Genomic DNA, 19,886 nt, shown 5'->3' on the forward strand with positions numbered 1-19,886 from the left:
CTGGTGAAAGACATTTCTTTATTGATCAACGCGTGCTGGGAGAGAAGGGCTGGGCAGTCCAACTCTACTCTAAAGTTATATCACAGTGACAATACAATTATACAACTTCCAAAGGACATTTTATCCACCTTCTGGCTCATCATGAGCCAATCATCATTAGTCCAGGTCAGTCATCATTAATAAATGTATATCTTGGCCAATTACAGATATTCTCTGACAGCATGGGAACAATAAGTCCTAGTGGTTTCTGCCTGACTTTTCCCTGTCCTAGAATCTTATCTGCCCTATTCATTAAGCTGTCTGGAACCACTAGCTTGTCCTTGCTCAATAAATGTCTCATTTACTGAGCTGTCTGGTACCCATGCTGATAAGAGCTATGCTTCTATGGGTGTATTGTTATAAGGAATGTTGATCACTTTACTGGCCTATTTCCCATGATGCCTTAGAACCCTGTGCCATTAGCCAAGATGTATGCCTATTCAATAATACACTTTCAAAAATACATGTTTAAATTCTCTAACTGTGGTTATATGTGTTTCTATGCAGACAGTATCTCTGTAAAATAAATATAAGGCAGTCTGTGATTCTTATCCTAAGCTAATCCATTCAGTTCTAATAGTCTTTATTAGTGTTTTAAATCCCAGGGTATTTTAAAATTCTTGAACACTATTTCTTGGGTTATTTTCCTTGTCTTCGAGTATGACTGGACTAGAACACTGAACAGTTTGAATACAAATTCCTCAGTTATAATGTACTGTTTTGATGATGCAGCTAAACATTTTATTTTAATTTTTCGATAGCTACTCAGTGCTTCCCAAACCTTTTCTCAGTGTGACCCCATTTTGATGCCTCAGATTTCATGTGGCCATAGAATGAAAATTTAGGGGCATGCAAATTGTTGAGCAGAGGGTGTGGGGAAGCTTAAGTTGTTGTGGGAGGGTGTGGGGGATTTTAACTTTTGACCAGGGGATGTGAGGAACAGAAGTTGTGTGGGGAGCTGATGAAAAGGCAGGGGTTCTCCAAAAAAAAAAACCCTACATTTTTGCAGACTCTTTTTTTCAAAAGCAGTCAGGCCTCAGCGAACAGGGCTTTTAGAAATCAGTCAATCTCCACAACAGTCATTGCTACCTTGGAGCTTGCGACTCAAAATCTCATCTTGATACTCCACTGGGATGGCAACCCATAATTTGGGAAGCCATATATTAGTTGCATCTATAAGGCATTGTATCTATTCAAATTCACAAACTTTTTTTTCAACTTGGCTACTTCTTTCCTTCCTATATGTAATACTTTGCAGTTCTCTAGAATAAATTTAATCTACCATTGTTTTGCCCGCGCGCACTTATTTTATCCAGCTGATTTTATAATTTGTGAACAGTTTCCTTGGATTCCTATACTGTCCCCCTACCCCATTGCAATTTTATGTTATTGGCAAATCTAACCATATTGCCCTTGAATTTCTGAGTCCAGAATAATATTGAAAAAGAGTATTGTTTAGCAAGGCCAAGCCCTATAAAAGCATCATCCACATAACCGAGAAAGCACATTTTGTTATGTAATGCAAAAACTATGATGACTACTTGCATCACTTTTAGTGGAAGCAAAACTGAGAATCAAGTACACCCAACTTTGGACTTAGAATGAAACCAAAACGTAGTTTTTACTGCCACACAATACTTCAATGACCTGCAGATATGGCTGAGGAGTTTGGGATATTAAATTGGTGCATTTTTCATTACTGTCAACTGCTTTCTTTGCTGTTGTGTAGTAAGATAGTAAAATCTGATTTCTTTTTTTTAGCTGTTTTCTGATGCCAAAAGTAATTGCAAGACATGTCAATGCTGACACCCACTCCAATAAAAAAGCACAATCAAGTATCTATTTTAAATCCGTACTTAATTATTGCCCTTAGGCAATAAATTTTAAGTGTAATTGAGTTTTCCTTTCTTTAACATCGCAGTTGTGAGAGTGTTAGAAATATAACATTACTTTGCATCTTGGAGTATTGAAGATAATTGACTCCTTATGCAAAACTAGTGGAACTTGTTTGCTACGTGATCTGGACTATTTTGTGTTTTGAATAGATTCACATATATTATGCACACTGATAATGTGTATTCCTGAGATAATAACCCCCTAATTTATTTAATGACATAATCTACTCAGGTAAGTCGGGCCTTAGCTCCATCTCCATGGCTGCCAGTGACAACATAAGATTGTTCGAGCGTTAGATATTTTGGGCAGGCCAACTTAATTGTCTGGAATGTAGAGGGCTTATGTCACAGTGATAGCAACCTGACTGTTGTCTGAAAACAAGCTTTGATGCCGAAGATTTTATGCTAGTAATATAAAACCACTATGTTTTCCAGGATAAAATTTCACAATGTTAGTTCTTCAGTCTTCTAAAAATATACAACGAGGAGATTATTATTTTACATCAGTTTCAAAGGTAAATCTGTTGGCCTTTTAAGTATATTTTGGATTAAAGTTTTTTAAAGTTTATTTACGAAGGCTTACGTGAACACTGCAATGAAGTTTACTGTGACATTCCCACAGTCCAGCACCTGTTCGGGTCAATGCACCTAACCAGCACGTCTTTCAGAATGAGAGGGGAAACCGAAGCACCCAGAGGAAACCCATGCAGACACAGGGAGAACGTGCAAACTCCACACAGACATTGACCCAAGCCGGGAATCGAACCGGGTCCTTGGTGCTGTGAAGCAGCAGTGCTAACCACTGTGCTACCGTGCCGCCCACTTTACTTGAAGTATTAAACAAATTTCTCATAACAGATTTTAAGTGCTGCACTGAAATATCTCTCATAATTTTCTCACCATTTGATATTTGAAATAACTCCTCAGAGGACGTTGTCCCTTCACCAGATTCCTTATATTTACAAACTCAATTCCACTCCTAAGAGTGCTTCAGGCACAAAGTCAGAATCTGGAGTGTCAGTAGCTCTGACACTCCTCAATGAACAGGTGAGACTCCCTGATTAGACAGGCAATCATGACCTCAGTTAGGGAGCTCATACTCCAAGAGGCTCACCTCATAGGCCTCATTGAAGTTATTACAATAGTTTTGTCTAATATAGGAAAAAGGCTGCAATGGGGAATTAGAATATTGTTATCAAAAAGTTGCTATGAGCTGGAAATCCGGTGTATTTGAAAGGGAGTATTTGGCTAAATATTTTAGTGTTTTTGAAGGACTTTTAAGGTTGATTATGAAACTTGAGCTTTTTTGTGTTGGCTTGCAATGCCATTAAACATTTTAGTAAACATTCATATACATTATTCTTCTCTGGATGTTATTTGTTTAATATTGTGGGTTATTTGCAGATCTGTATTTCCTTTGAGTGCACAAAGTGCACCTGTAGTTATAGTATAATGGATTGGGCTTGATCAGATAATATGTTAAGGCCTATAAAGATTAAGACGATTGTCATTTTTGTGAGTATCGCTAGCAAGACAAACATTTGTTGCCCTGGAGAAGGTAGTGATGAACTACTGCTTTCAACCTCTGCAGTCCATCTAGTGTGGGTACAACCGAAGTGCTGTCAGGAATGGAGTTTTAGGTTTTTGATCCAAGAACAGTAACAGAACAGCATTATAGTTCCAAGGCAGGATGACATGTGGCTTGGAAGGGAACCTGCTGGTTGTAATGTATCCATGTGTCTGATGTTCTTGTTCTTGTAGGTGGTTGAGGCCTCATATAGAGGGCAATATTGGTAGGAGTGATGACCACACATTCTTTGTGGAGTGGATGCCGCACCTTCCATCATGTTAAATGGCACAGAATCGGAGCAGATGTAGCAGCACAAAACTGGGCACCCATGAGACACTGTGGACCACCAGCAGCAGTATAATATTCAACCATAATGTGTAATCTCGTAGCCCACTATAATCCCTTAGTCTACCATTATCGTCAAGCCAGGGGGAATCAAAAATAAAATACTGCAGATGCTGGAAATGTGAAATACAAATAGATAATGCTGGAAGTACTCGGTAGGTTCGGCATAATCTATGGAGAGAAATTGAATTAACATTTTAGGTTGATGACCATTCATCAGAATCACAAATGTTAACTCAGTTTTTCTCACCACAGATGCTGCATTTTCTGTTTTTATTGAAGCCAGAAAATCAAGCCTAGTTCAAAATAGAGGTTAGAAAATTATTTGAACATGTACAATACTAATGAATCAGTGCAAAAAAAGCACTGTAATATCTTTCTGCTATGTTACCAAGCTCACACTATTTTTCAGACTCTACAATTTGAACACAAGTTTTGTTTTCTACCTTTTAACTAACTATGATTTGAACAAGTTGGTCCAAGTGCAGACAAGTGGGACAAGGCAAAGAATGGTTCGGCACAGACAAGAAGGGCCAAAAGGCCTGCTTCTGAGCTGTAATTTTCTATGGTTCTAAGTTAGGATTAATTTCCTTTTTTTAGTCCTCCAGAGAGAGTAGTGTTGGTGCTTCAAGCTTGAGCGGCAGAAAAATGGGAAATTAGAGCCCATTTTCAAAAATACATTCCAATGAAATGAAAAGTAGGCAATTGGGGCCAAAAGGGAAAAGAATGTAAGTTATAAAGTTAGTTTAAAAGAAAAGCATAAATACTTTGAAAAACAGAATTATTACACCTCTGGAAGTGCATTAATCATCCACAAATGTACTTTAATCAAGAGGTCCAAAGATAGTGGCTATCCACTTTTTAAAAAGCCAGAATTTGTTGCAATTTGGACATTTTATCAAATTTATTTACAGTAACTACATTGTATTATGCTTATTTTTAACAATTACGGAACTTGCTATATTGTAGCTAGCAAGCATCTTGTTTTATTTTTCTATGGAAGTTGGTGCCTCCTCTTTTGCTTAGGTTTTCCCATCTCTTTTTCCATATTAGCCCTTTCTCGTTTTACTTCATTTATTTTATGCATTTTTTTGATGATTCATTCTTTTAAACTAACTTTACAACTTTCTTGGTCTCTTCTTCCTTCAGGCTTCAAATATCACGTTTTAGACCTTTATGAATACTGTATTCAAAAGTAAAGTGAAAGAACTCAGGAAAATGATGCACAAGAAAATGTGTGCACTAAGTGTAAGCATCAAAGCATCTCAGTTTTAGATGCTTTTCCAGAGTTTCAATCAGCATTGCTTCATGTTGAGCAAATCTAACATAACTCTCATTTTCCTGCAGTTGTTTTGTGTGAATTGGACTTCAGTCACTGTCCCAAGTCTTACTGATAATCTTGCTCTGATTTTTGTGTTTGAGTCTTTGAATGAGATCTTTGTTGGTATTTTAAAACTTGATTCTGTTTTTACGCAGCTCTTGCTTTCCCCTAACAGCCTTGGATTTAACCTCAGTCTTGGCAAAGACAGCTTTATCCTTCATCTGAGGCATTTTGATTTAGAGTTGCAATGGCGATGGCTTATCTGCAGGATGCCTTTTGTATTGGGGAGAATATGGAGGGAATTAGGCGAAGAAAAAAACTCACTTTTGCTTCCCTTTTTTGCCTGGAAATGGACCACTATCTGTATAATAAAGGCTGCTTTAAAATAGATTTATAAATTTGAAATCAGCAGGCAAAAATGCTTTGTTTTCACTGCCATGGATGTCTGTTGTGACTTGAACAGAATCCTTCCCAAAATAAATGTAGCTTGTGTTTTCTTTGGAGCTACATTTTTTTCACAAGCAATATTAAATAATGTATTTCTGGGCAAAAGAAAAGCTGTCTCCTGGCCTTCTTTTCATTCACAGTCCCAATATCTCAGCTTGGATCTTTCATGTGGTTTTGTCACCTTCTTAAGGGTACGGTATTTCATTGATATTGCAGTGTGTTTTGAGTACCATAATCTTTTATAAGAGTTTTAAGGTGCTGTGTTCCTGTTCAGGGGCATTCCTCACTTGTTAATTAGTTGATCAGTTTTCTCAATTAATACCCAGTACTTTCCTTGCGCAGCTTGTTTTAAAAGCATATGCTTCTGTGACTTTATTGGCTTATAAGTAAGTTTGTCTCCATCATTAGCACTCTAGGAGTGAAATGATGGTTAAGGTGTACTGAACTTTGTGGTTGTTAATTGAAATATATATTATGGGCACAGCTTTTAAAAAATCCTGTGTAATATTACAATTGAAAATAGATAATCATTTTGGAGGTGGGTGAATATCCAACAATGTAGGTTTGTGTGTCCTGTACGTTGCCATTATAGCAATTATTGTAAACTATGTGAAAATCTCCTTTTGATCCTTTTAACAGTTGGATGTTATTAGGGGCATGAGGGAGAGTGGAATAGAATGATATGTTGATGGGTTGAGATGAAATTCCATCGAGCATTAAAAGCTGCGCAGCAATGCAGAGATAGATGCCAACTCCTGACTTAGAGTATGTCTGCAGAGAACATTATGAGCTTTATAACATTGGAATCTGTCCAGGTGGGGATAGCTGAGGTGAATGGGGCAGAGAATTCAGAGGCCATGAATAAATATAAGATATTCGCTAATGAGCCAAATAGGGAATTCAGGGGGAGCATCTTTACTCAGTAATGATCATTTGGGACTTGCCACTGTATGGATTGCTTGAGGCATATGGTGTTGAAGCATTTAGAAAGAAGTGAGGTAAGTATTGGGGACAAAGAATAGATGGACATGCTAGTAAGATGAGAAGGGACTTGTGTGGCACATAAATACTGGCTGGACCTGTGGGGCCAAGTGGTCTGTTTATATTCTGTCAATATAATGTTTTGTCCTCATCAGGATTGAACTCAATTTCACAATAAATAGGTAGTTTTCACTAACGTTAAAATGCATTTTTTAATGTCAAGTTTTCCAACAATTTATACATTGTGACATTATCAAAAAGAATACACAAGGATACTTGGAGTAAAGACTGCTGTTACTGAATCTTCCAAATTGGATCTTTTGTAGGCTGACTAAAGGAGTTCTGTGTCTTGGAAGTGTTGCCTGCAATTAAGTTTAATGCTGGTATTATGATTGTAAACAATTTAGAAGAGTCTATTATATGATGTGGCTGGTACAAACAGCACAGGAATTTGTAGCTGTATTTTATTATTCAGTATCCATGGGGCTGTCACTGAGGTTATTGATTGGTTAATGACCCCAATCTAATCTGTTTTGGTATTTATGTCTTAATACAGCAATTGCAAGTGGGAGATGATATATGGGGTTTCTTGTTTCTATCTTTCACAAATGAACCTTTTTGTCCAAACAGTTTGTCTTAGAATAACCCCAATGATACTGTTGAAACTGCTATTTGTCCATAGTAGTGTACTGTACACATTTTCCTCTTATTTGTTGAATTAGTTTGAGTGCCGAGGAGGAAAAAACAGCACAACTCAATTCCAGTAGTTCTGAAATGTTTTCATGTGTGCCATATTAGTGATAGATTTTTTAAAAAAACTGCCCAGGAAGCTTTAGAGGAAGTACAGTGTAGGCTTACAGGAATGATAACCTGGACTCCCAAGGGTTAAATTATGAGGCAAAATTATACAAACTGGGATTGTATTCTCTGAAATTTAAAAGGTTATGGGTGATTTGATCAAAGATTCGTTTCAAGATTTTCAGAGGAAGATGTAGGGTAGTTGGAGACTATTTCCATTGGTTGGGAAGTCCAGGACTGGAGGTCATAGTCTAAAAGTCTGAGGTAGACTTTTCAGGAGTGGAGATAGGAAATTCTTCTATTTACAGAAGGTGATAGAAGTTTGAAACTTTCTTCTGTAAAGGGCATTCAGTGCTAGATCACTTAACGTGTCAGGGTCTGTTCTTATTTCTTGAGTCACAAAGTTATGAGTTCAAGGACAGAGGCTTGAGCACAAAAATAAGGCTGATGCTGCAGTGCATATTGCGAGGGAGCTGCACTGTCGGGTGGTGCAGACTTTCAGATGAGACATTAAACTGAGGCCTGTCTCCCCCATCAGATGGACGTAAAAGATCTTACTGCACTATTTCGAAAAACAGTGGAGTTCTCCACAGTGTCCCGGCCAATATATATCCCTCAATCAGCATCACAGAAGCAATCTGGTCATTATCATATTACTGTTTGTGAGAGCTTGCTGTGTGCAAATTGGCTGTTATGTTTCCACATTACAACAGTGACCACATTTCGGAAATACTTCATTGGCTTGAAGTGCTTTAGGATGTTCTCTGGTCGTGACAGATGCTATATAAATGCAAGCCTTTCTTTCAAGAGAAATGCGGCAAAACAGACACGTGGAGCTCGGTCCCAGATCAGCCATGGCCTTGTTCATTGATGGAACAGGCTAGAGGAGCTAAATGGTCTATCCTGCACCTATGTTTTTGTGTATTAAGTCTTTATAACAACGCATATCTGACATAGCACGGTTGTTGGTTAATCTGATGGGGGTGGAGTAAATATATTACTTTTCAGCCGAATGTTTTTGTGAAAATTATCATGCAAGTATATCAAAAGATAAGGAGAAAAGATGGTGCAGATCAACCATATTCTAATAAAACAGAGGAACAGTTTAAGGGGCTCAATGGCCTGTCGTGCCTATATTCCGATGTCACTGCAATTCTTTTGAATGAAAGAAGTGTTTTATGGAATGCTTGGACAATAATAGTGTATTCTGCATATCCCTGGTTATTGGAATTTATATCTGGCATCGTATAATTGCAAAACCAACAAATGAGCACCTAAATTAAACATTGAATTAATTTAAATACATGAATCAAAATCTGCAATTTAATTAATGAGCTATTCTATAGGGACAGTATTAATAAAGTAGATGGACTGATGGACAGGAAGAAATCAAATCAAAGCTTTTCAAATCTAACATCCCTAAACTCAAGGGTTTCCAAAAAGCAATGTCTCGTAACATTAAACTCTGGAGGTCTCCAGGACCTTCAGATTTCTGTCCATCTGTTTTTTGCATTTTCTTTCCACATTCACTTGAATCATAGAAACACACAGTGTAGAAGAGGCCCTTCGGCCCATTGAGTCCATACCAACACGTTAGAAACATCTGAAGTCCCACCTAATCCCATCTGCCAGCATTTGGCCCATAACCCTGAATGTTATGATGTGCCAAGTGCTCATCCAGATACTTTTTAAAGGATGTGAGGCAGCCCGCCTCTACCACCCTCCCAGGCAGCGTGTTCCAGACCGTCACCACCCTCTGGGTAAGAGAGTTTTTCCTCTCATTCCCCCCCCTAAACCTCCTGCCCCTCACCTTGAATCTATGCCCCCTCGTGACTGACCCTTCAGCTAAGTGGAATAGCTGCTCCTTATCCGCACTGTCCATGTCCCTTGTACACTTGGATCAGGTCATCCCTCAGTCTTCTGTGCTCCAACGAAAGGAACCCAAGTCTATGCAACCTTTCTCTATAACTTAAATGTTCCATCCCAGGCAGAATTCTGGTGAATCTCCTCTGCACCTTGTCCAGTGCAATCATGTTCTTCCGATAATGTGGCGACCAGAACTGCGCACAGCACTCTAGCTATGGCCTCACCAAAGTTTTATACAACTCCAACATGACTTCCCTGCTTTTGTAATCTGTGCCCTGGTTGATAAAGGCAAGTGTCCCATATGCCTTTTTCACCACCCTACTAACATGCCCTTCCACTTTCAGAGATTTGTGGACAAACACACCAAGGTCCCTTTGTTTCACAGTACTTCCTAGTGTCCTGCCATTCATTGAGTACTTTGTCAAATTACTCACTTTTCAGGGTTAAATTCCATTTGCCACTTATCTGCCCCTTTGACCATTCAGTCTATATCTTCTTGTAGCCCAAGGCACTCCACCTCACTGTTAACTACCCATCCAACCTTTGTGACATCTGCTTGCCTATGTGTCATTTCAATTGTTCTGTATTAATACAAACTGTTCCTGAATTTGCAGGTTTCTTTTCAATAAGAACTGACGCTGTCTTTCAGAAATTCGGACAATTGTGTGACAAAAATAATGCCTTTTTATTCCAGTCTAACATGGCATTAGTTCATTCACTTTGTCAATATGGAGTTTAATCAAAAAATCAGGTTCACTTGAGTAAAACGGTCAGGTTGTTGTATAATTGAATTATAATTGTCTCTAAAATATGAACATTAGGTTTCTCGTTAATTTCCTACTGATGAGTCAGCGGCAGAGCCTCTCTCACAATAGAGGATTAACAAGAAAATTATAGATGCTTTGTGCACAACTTTTCGTGTACTGACATGAATAAATATAAAATTATGGGTAATTTTCTGATGAGTTGCCCTTTGTATGTGAGGACCTTCTGATGTTGAAATCCCTTGAAAGGTTTGACCAGGTGGCTGACTGGAGACCCGTAAAGGAGGCTAATCTGTACAGTTCAAACAGAAGCTATTTGTGCATCTATTGTAGAAATGTTTGTGTTTGCCTCAAGCACACGGCTGCCTCATAGTTGAATTACGTTTCTCATCTTTTTTTGATCAGGGAAGTCAGTTGGAAAATGTGGTGTTAATACAAGAATTTATCTTTCTTGTATATTGAGAGAGATGTCGCATAAGCATGAAAGGGAACAAACCTATTGAATGCATTCAAGGTAGTTTCTTAAAATTGCATATCTTGCAACTGAGAAATAGTTGATAGTTGCTGTTACAAATAAGATACAAGAGTATTGCAGACTGGCATTCCTAGGTCTAGGACGACTGCTGAGCGATGCATTCAATGTTGAGGCAGCAAAGACTCAATGGGAAGACCAGTGACGACATCACCGTAGTGGGTTGGATCTCAAACAATGATGAGACAGAGTACAGGGCTGAGATAGAGAATCTGGTAAACTGGTGCGGTGACCATCTCTCCCTTAATATCAACAAAACAAAGGAGATTGTCATCGACTTCAGGAAGCGTAGAGGAGAACATATCCCTGTCTACGTCAATGGTGACGAAGTAGGAAGGGTCGAGAGCTTCAAGTTTTTAGGTGTCTGGATCAGCAACAACCTGTCCTTGTCCCCCCCCCCATGTCGACGTTATAGTTAAGAAAGCCCACCAACGCCTCTACTTTCTCAGAAGACTAAGGAAATTTGGCATGTCAGCTATGGCTCTCACCAACTTTTATGGATGCACCATAGAAAGTATTCTTTTTGGTTGTATCACAGCTTGGTATGGCTCCTGCCCTGCCCAAGACTGCAAGGAACTACAAAAGGTCATGAAATCAACCATGATTGAATGGTGGAGTGGACTCGATGGGCCGAATGGCCTTACTTCCGCTCCTATGTCTTATGGTCTTATGAATGTAGCCCAATCCATCACGCAAACCAACCTTCCATTCTTTGACTATGTCTACACTTCCTGCTGCCTTGGCAAAGCAGCCAGCATAATTAAGAACCCCACGCACCCCGGACATTCTCTCTTCCACCTTCTTCCTTTGGGAAAAAGATACAAAAGTCTGAGGACACGTACCAACCGACTCGAGAACAACTTCTTCCCTGCTGCCGTCAGACTTTTGAATGGACTTACCTTGCATTAAGTTGATCTTTCTCCACACTCTAGCTATGACAGTAACATTACATTCTGCACTCTCTCCTTTCCTTCTCTATGAATGGTATGCTCTATCTGTATGGCGCGCAAGAAACAATACTTTTCACTGTATGCTAATAAATGTGATAAATTGGATCAAATCACTGTCTGAGGCCCTCCCACCAAAGGGTGCAGAGAGTGGAAACCATGTAAAACCCCTTGGGCTATATGGTTGATGTGAAATGAATACTGTAAATATAGCCTGTAATTGTAAGGGTAGTGAGGCACCTCAGTGTACCACATAATGAAATGAACTGATCTGTTTTGCAGTTTGTTAAATTTAAACTGTTACCAAATGTACCTGTACAAATTTTATGAAAAATATGTATTCTTGGGGGAAAAAAATGTTACAAGTAATGAATCAGAAATATGTCTTATGAGTAGTTAACATCATATGATGAATTCCCCACAATTGCATGTGTAAGAATCAAAGAGTGTTGCAAACCAAGAATGGCATTAAAATGAAAAACGAATTTGACGCCAGTGAGGTAAGAGCAGTGTCTGGTTGTAAATTGACAGATCATCTGTGAAATCTATGTGAAGGTATTCAGTGGATTGCAATATCTATCAAAGGAAGAAGGAACATGCATTTATATAGAACTTTTTGTGACCTCTGGATGCCGCAAAGCGTTTCACCAATAATTAAGTATTTTGAAGTGTAGTTACTGTTTTTCAGACATGGCAACAAAGGAAACAATATTGGGATGATGGAGTCATTGTCTGATCTTGATTAAAAGCAATAATAACTTAAGCAGAACTACAAATGAGAATTACTGAAAATAAAAGGAGACAAAAGAACTTGAGGCAGAGTAGGAGAATGCAAACAAATTGAGATTGCATCAAAGCTAGTACAAAACATTTTTATAAATGTATCAGTGCATTTTATAGATGCCTCAAAAACACCACAGATTCACTCACTTGAGACATTTGAAAGGAGGCTAGATGTTTATTTTGGTGGTGAAGGAAATAGAATTGGCCAGAAATACAGATTAGAAACTGGCATTGTGGCTAACAAAATGGGGGAAGCAACCGTAATAGGATGGATAACTTCAAATCCAGTTAATGTTTAATCCACTCAAAATGTGTACTTTTTGTTATCTGAACCAGCTGATTGAACAGTAGATATTGAAGAAGCCATATGTTATTAACAGCCTGCCAAACAAAATTGGTGGGGGTGGGGAGGGAATATCAGCAAGTTAAGCAATATCTCTATTATTTGCTCACAACCGCAATCGTTTAACACAACCAGATTCCCACTACACCCTCCCATCTGGTCAAAAATTTTCAGCATTTGTCCTTTAGAGCCTGTTACATACGTGTTTCATGGATTATTCAGGTAAAAAAAACATCAGTTTGCTTGGCATATGAAGAACTGAATGGATTCACACTATATTAACTTGATATGATTATTAACTTGAAATGTTATGATGTGCTGGTCTTGGAAAGGGTGCCATGATGTGGAGATGCCGGCGTTGGACTGGGGTAAGCACAGTAAGAAGGCTCACAACACCAGGTTAAAGTCCAACAGGTTTACTTGGCAGCACTAGCTTTCGGAGTCTCAAGCTCCTTCATCAGGTGAGTGAGGACTTGTGTTCACAAACAGGGCATATAAAGACACAAATTCAATTTACAAGATAATGGTTGGAATGCGAGTCTTTACAGGTAACAGACAATGTGAGTGGAGAGAGGGTCAAGCACAGGTTAAAGAGATGTGTATTGTCTCCAGCCAGGACAGTTCTTGCAAATTGAGTTTGTGTCTTTATATGCCCTGTTTGTGAACACAAGTCCTCACTCACCTGATGAAGGAGCCTGAGACTCCGAAAGCTGGTGTTGCCAAATAAATCTGTTGGACTTCAACCTGGTGTTGTGAGACTTCTTACTTGGAAAGGGTCCAGAGGAGGTTCACAAGAATGATCCCTGGAATGAAGAGCTGCTTGTATGAGAAACAGTTGGGGACTCTGAGTCTGTACTCGTTGGGATTTAGAAGAATGAGGGGGGACCTTATTGAAACTTACAGGATACTGCAAGGCCTGGATAGAGTGGACGTGGAGAAGATGTTTGAAAAACTAGAACCAGAGGGCACTCAAGGGACGATCTTTTAAAACAGAGTTGAGGAGGAATTTCTTCAGCCAGAGAGTGGTGAATCTCTGGAACTCTTTGCCATGAAAGGCTGTGGAGGCGAGGTCATTGAGTATCTTTAAGACAGAGATAGATAGGCTCTTGATTAATAAGGGGATCGGGGTTATGGGGGGAAGGCAGGAGAATGGGGATGACAAAAATATCAGTTATGATTGAATGGCGGAGCAAACTAGATGGGCTGAGTGGCCTAATTCTGCTCCTATGTCTTATGGTCTTATGATTACACACTAAAGTACGGATAAATTTCGCAGAAAGTCACTTTTTGGAAGTTTGAAGGTTAAATTAAGATACTGAATGGTTCCATATTGGATATTTATTTTCTAGGTCTTGGATTGTTCCAGAGTGGAATCTCTTGGATTTTTTTTTCTGACCTAAAACATATATAAATGATATTGAAAGCTAACAATTATTCTGTTCATTAGATTCTTCAAATTCAGTCAGTGATATGGTCATCTCTGGTGAATATGATATATTGGACAGGGTTGCTTTCTATCTTCTTTTTGACTGTACCGTCTGGATTTTAAGATGGCTGTCTGGAAAATTTTGAAATGTAATCAAAGTCACAGAAGTCTTGTCTTAAAATTGGAAGTTATTTTTTGTTGAATCACTGTCAGTGGGACATCACTATCATCTTATTGTCACTTTGCAAGTGATCATAGAATCCCTACAGTGTAGGAGGCAGCCATTTGGCCCATCAAATCTGCGCCGACCCCAATCCCGCCCAGGTTCCATTTCCGTAACCCCACATATTTACCCTGTTAATTCCCTGACACTAGGGTCAATTTAGCATGGCCAATCAACCTAACCTGCACATCTTTGGACTGTGAGGGGAAACTGGAGCAGTTGGAAGAAACCAACGCAGACACGGAGAATGTGAAACTCCACACAGACAGTGACCCGAGAATTGAACCCGGGTCCCTGATGTTGTGAGGCAGCAGTGCTAACCACTGTGCCACCATGCTGCCCTAATCATCAGATTCCTTCCAGTTATTCCAACATGATTTGTCATCATATATGACCCATTATTGAGTTGAACAGATGGGAATTTTGTAAATGTGCTCATTCAGTAGCAGCTCTACCTTACTGCTATATGTGTAAGTGGCTGCATATTGCTTTAAGACTGGTTACATATTTGATGGTGATGTCCTGGAGGTGTTTCACAGGCTCCTGCCCGAGTTTCATTTTCTACTCTGTACATGCAACCGCTCTTGCAATAAACCTGTTGTTGTTATTTTGAATCTATGTATGCAAACCACGTCATTTTCTTTGTGTTTGTGACCCAGGACCCCTAACATAGTTAGGACATTACACCTATCCTCTTGCACTTTGATTTTGGCAATTTTCATGCTGAATGCCAGCAGTGTGGTGGTTTTTCTCTCAATTTTCAAGATGGAATGCCTCTGCTCCAAAAAGGTTGCCTTTGCTGCCAGCGCTGTGCATGTGCAGTTGTACTGTTTTACTCTGTTTCATCATTGTGAATGACAGAGTAGGCAGCTGCCAAAAGCAAAGATGGTGTTGCTCAAATCATTGCCCGCGTTTTAGGCAGCTTGTTATATTGTATTGGCCTTGTTTTATCTTTATTTTTGAATTTTTTAATATTAGATTATTTTAAGATGCTGTAATGTGTTTTTAGTCTATCCATTTTCATCCTAATTTTTCGTGATTGTCCATTTTGATTCGCTGCTTATTAAAAGCAACTATTCTAAAAGTCCATATTAGGACAAGACACCAAAGTAAGTGCAGTCTTTTGGGGTTTTTTATTCTGCTCACTGAATTTATGTAACTTATTGATGGGCAGGGTTATGTGAAAAAAGAGAACACTTGTGCAAATGTCCACAATATGGTTACTAACAGCAAAAAAGTAGTAACCAATTGTCTGAATCCTGTCTTTATAAAATTCCAGAACTGCATCAATATCCTTGGTGACTGTCGGAGAGGGTTTTTTCAAGTATTGTCAAAACTTTAGCTAATACAAAGACTTGTGAAGGCAGTATCCCAGTGAAAAGACATTTCTTTATTGACCAACATAGAAAGGCAGCTGGGCAGTCCAACTCCCTTCTGAAGTTGAATTGCATTTGTCAGTATTATTTTAGATTTCCCAAGTTCGCTTTTCCTGCCCTCTGGTTCATCCCTGCCGGACATTAACCAATCATCATTAGTACAGATCAATCATTGTTAATAAATACCTCAGCCAACTACGTCCTGCCTTATGACAGCATGGGAATTCATTGGTCTGTAGAATCCGGAAGCTCCTGCCCTTTGTCCCTTAGCAACTTCTATTACACACTCATAGAGTTCAAAAGTTACCTTTTCCACTGTCTGGTAAGCTGCCCTTTATCAGTAAAAATGAATAATCCTATTCATTTTGAGTGCCTGGGAACTTGTACTTTCCATGACTTATGCTGATAAAAACTGTACTCTGTGACTGTATTGTTCTTAAAGAATGTGGTTTTTCTCACTTAGCCTTCATCCCATTATGCCTTGGGTCCCTGCATTTTGGCAAGGTGTACAGACCATTTTCATAAAATACATGTTTGAATCCGAAATGCATATTTAAATCCTCTAACTGTGGTTCTATGCGTTTCTATGCAGACTGTAATAAGGCAGTCTGTGATTCTTATCCAAAATTAATCTACTGAGTTCTCGTAGTCTTTATTAGTGTTTTAAATCCCAGAGTATTTTGAAATTTTCTAACAGTGACTTTTTTCAACATTGTTATTGCTATTTAAATGGCAGGAAAGTCAAGTTCAGCCACCCTCTATTACCTAAGAATGAGGATTTGACAGCAGAGGATTTCACAGCAGAACCAGTTTGAATTCTGAATATTTGGGTTTTATGTGCCTATCTGCTTTCATGACCAAGAGTAACTGATTATGTCTGATACATGAGTATGACAAAACATTATAGGCTTAATAGGAACCTGTGATGTGACTTATGGAAAACTCCTCTTGGTTTGCTCCCTCCCACCCTTCTCCATTTCAACAGTATAAATTAGCTAATATCAAGACCATTCAATTACTGTCATCTAATAGACATGCAGATACATGTGTAAATCATAGATTCCAGAAAATAAAAACTGACTCCATTGTTTTGTGTTCTAGTCAGGTATTCATCTTTTTGTTGGCAATCCCATTTGAAATTAAAATGAAGTAACAAACAATGCACCAGAATACATCCTTGAGCAGACCAAAATCAGATTTAATTTGTGTTATTATCTAGCCTGGTGTTCTTTTTACCATGTAATAATGCACAGTACATTGTTAGTTGCAGCAATGTTTTTGCTTTTTTCTTGCTATGAATCTTCATTTCCAAATCTCCTTAAATTATTCTCCCTGTAAAGGTGGTTGGGCAGTTGATATGGACCTGGTCTCTGCCACTAAAATGATCGAAGCCAATGTGTGACAAGAGGTGGAGATGAATTGCCTTTTTTCTGTCTTTCAGCTGAGATCTAAATTGACACCTGTTCGCCCTTTTAGGTGTTTGTGAAAGGTCCCATGATGTGTATAAAAGTATGGAGTTCTGGCCAATATTAAATCCCTCAAACAGAGTTTTAAAAAAAAATTTGGTCCATTATGTTTGTGGGACCTTGCTGTGTGCAAATTGATTGCTGGGTTACAACTGTGATGACACTTCAAAAATAAACTAATTGGTTGTAAAGCATATTAAGTCTTTAGTCTGTGAGAATTGCCATATGAAGCTCTTTCACCATTCTTTGGTCTGGTAGTGAATCACTTGGACACAAAACCTCTCTGTGATGTTATGGATGAGAGCGATATATTATTCCTTGCCAGTCATGGACATACAGTATCTCCACATCCTGTCTAAGTATTTGTTTGGCTGGAAAATTTCAGTTTTTATCTCTGTTACTATTTTCACATTCTTCCCCAGTGGCAACAGTGCATTTTATGTTGTGCCTCTCTGTATGTCAGTCCATTTGTTCTTTCTCTGCCCTCTACTTTCTTTACAATGTCCAATTTCAGCATTTTGGCTCTATCATTTGTTTCACATCAAACTTTATGCCAAGTCTTGGATTTCAGAGTTGTGTAAGTTGCTGGAACCATCGATATGTGAATAAATCCTAGTCCATTTATAGAAAGCAATTTGGCTATAATTGCAAGCTTGATACCCTGAGGACAAAATAGTGGACGAACAAGATTAGCAAGGTTGACATATTGGCAGTTGGAAAAAATAAACTGCTCACACTGGACATTCACGTATCAATGAAAACTTGAATATTTGGAGCTAATGATAGGTGTATCTGTGCTTGTGCTGCTTCTCTTAGCTGGTGGGGAATTGTCCACCTAATCTTGGAATATCATAGCATTAAATTCAGTCAACTAATTTAAATTGAAATTTTCAAGTTTTGCTTTGTTTTTAATTGTTTTGAAATTTGTCTTGATTAGACAAATTGGTGTTGAAATGGTATATTTGCTCGTGGGGTGTACATAATCTTGTAACTTTAAAATACACAATGTGATGAAATAATTTAATATTCATATGATCAATCTGGATGGGCAAGATCATTCAATCCATTTTCCCTTATTTTGCAGAAAGCCTCAAGTCCCTTAATACAGCATCAAAGAGTTAAATAATTCCAGAGATTTGGACTCGGCTAATTTTATCAGTCCTCATTATACTCTGGGTTTAAGAACCTCCTGACACCAGTTTTATGTTTGCCTTTTATTAGTTTGAATGTGTGTGTCTCTTTATCCTTCTGTCATAGTTTGATTTAGAATAGTGTTCCAAATTGAACACTTCATTATTGTTTCTATCTTGTATGCCTCTGTCGAGCCCCCTCTGTTCAGTGTTGAACAGTCTAGTTTCACCAACCTGTGAAAGTAGGGGTCAATAAAATGGTGTTTTCCTTCATTGCCTCTGGTGCTTGAATGTCCCCTTCACTTCTTAAGTGTGGGTGTATGGGGCGGCACTGTTTTCATTTCAGATTCCCAGCATCTGCAGTAGTTTGGTTTTATTTTAGTGGCAAAAAGTTTAGGAATCATAAACTTGGATGCTTTCCTGATTGACATTGATCCATTTATTTTAAAATTGGAGATAAAAAATAAATATTTCTGCTAAAATTTGGATCAAACTGTTTGAAATTTACCTAAATTCTTCTCAAAAGCTCACTGCCAACATGTTGAATTCACTAATCATAAGTCACAAAAGGCTATTGAATCCTAACAAAGGAGATGGGGGTGGCACAGTGGTTAGCACTGATGCCTCACAGCACCAGGGACCCAGGTTCGATTCCCAGCTTGGGAAAGTTCTCCCCGTGTCTGTGTGGATTTCCTCCGGATGCTCCGGTTTCCTCCCACAGTCTGAAAGTAGTGCTGGTTAGGTGCATTGGCTTTGCTAAATTCTCCCTTAGTGTACCCGAACAGGTGCTGGAGTGTGATGATTAGGGGATTTTTCACAGTAACTTCATTGCAGTGTTAATATAAACCTACTTGTGACACTAATAAATAAACAATGAGTGTACCACCTAGCATCTGACGAGCAATATATAGTTTAACCAAGGCCGGAAATTTACCGGTGATCGTGCCCGAGGCCAACGGAGAATGCCGTTCTGCGAGCTTGGGGGTGAGCGTGACGGTAAATATCGGGGCCCATAAGTTCCTAAAAGTTGTATCTTTTTTAAATGATGTACCTCAGTGTTCTATTTACCTTTTTGACTGCAGATTTGTAATTATTGAGCACCAAGTTTCAGCAAAATTTCTAGATCCTCTAGTAAAATTTTTTCATCTTTCAGTTTTACCTTCAGTTATTTCGAGATCATTTGCAGAGCACCTATGCTGTCCATTTCTTTCCACATTCAGTAGTTTACAATTCTCTATATTGAATTTAATCTGCCAGTAACCTCCTTTGTTAGGATTCAATTTCCTTTGTTAGGATTCAATAGCCTTTTGTGACTTATGATCAGTGAATTCAACATGTTGGCAGTGAGCTTTTGTGAAGAGTTTAGGTAAACTTCAAACAGTTTGATCCAAATTTTAGCAGGAATATTTATTTTTTATCTCTGATCCATTTAAAAAAAAATCAATGTCAATCAGGAAAATATCCAAGTTTATGATTCCCAAACTTTTTGCCACTAAAATAAAACCAAACTACTGCAGATGCTGGGAATCTGAAATGAAGTAAGAGTTTTAACAACACCAGGTTAAAGTCGAACAGGTTTATTTGGTAGCAAATGGCATTTGCTACCAAATAAACCTGTTGGACTTTAACCTGGT

General features: G+C 38.5%; 1 protein-coding gene across 2 annotated transcripts in view; it reads left to right on the top strand.

Moving 5' to 3' along the window:
• smurf1 (SMAD specific E3 ubiquitin protein ligase 1) overlaps positions 1-19,886 on the top strand; it is a 129,732-nt gene that overhangs the window by 26,128 nt on the left and 83,718 nt on the right. The window lies entirely within an intron of this gene.

The sequence above is a fragment of the Mustelus asterias genome, chromosome 23 (genome assembly GCF_964213995.1).
Source record: "Mustelus asterias chromosome 23, sMusAst1.hap1.1, whole genome shotgun sequence".
Taxonomy (NCBI): Eukaryota; Metazoa; Chordata; class Chondrichthyes; order Carcharhiniformes; family Triakidae; genus Mustelus; species Mustelus asterias.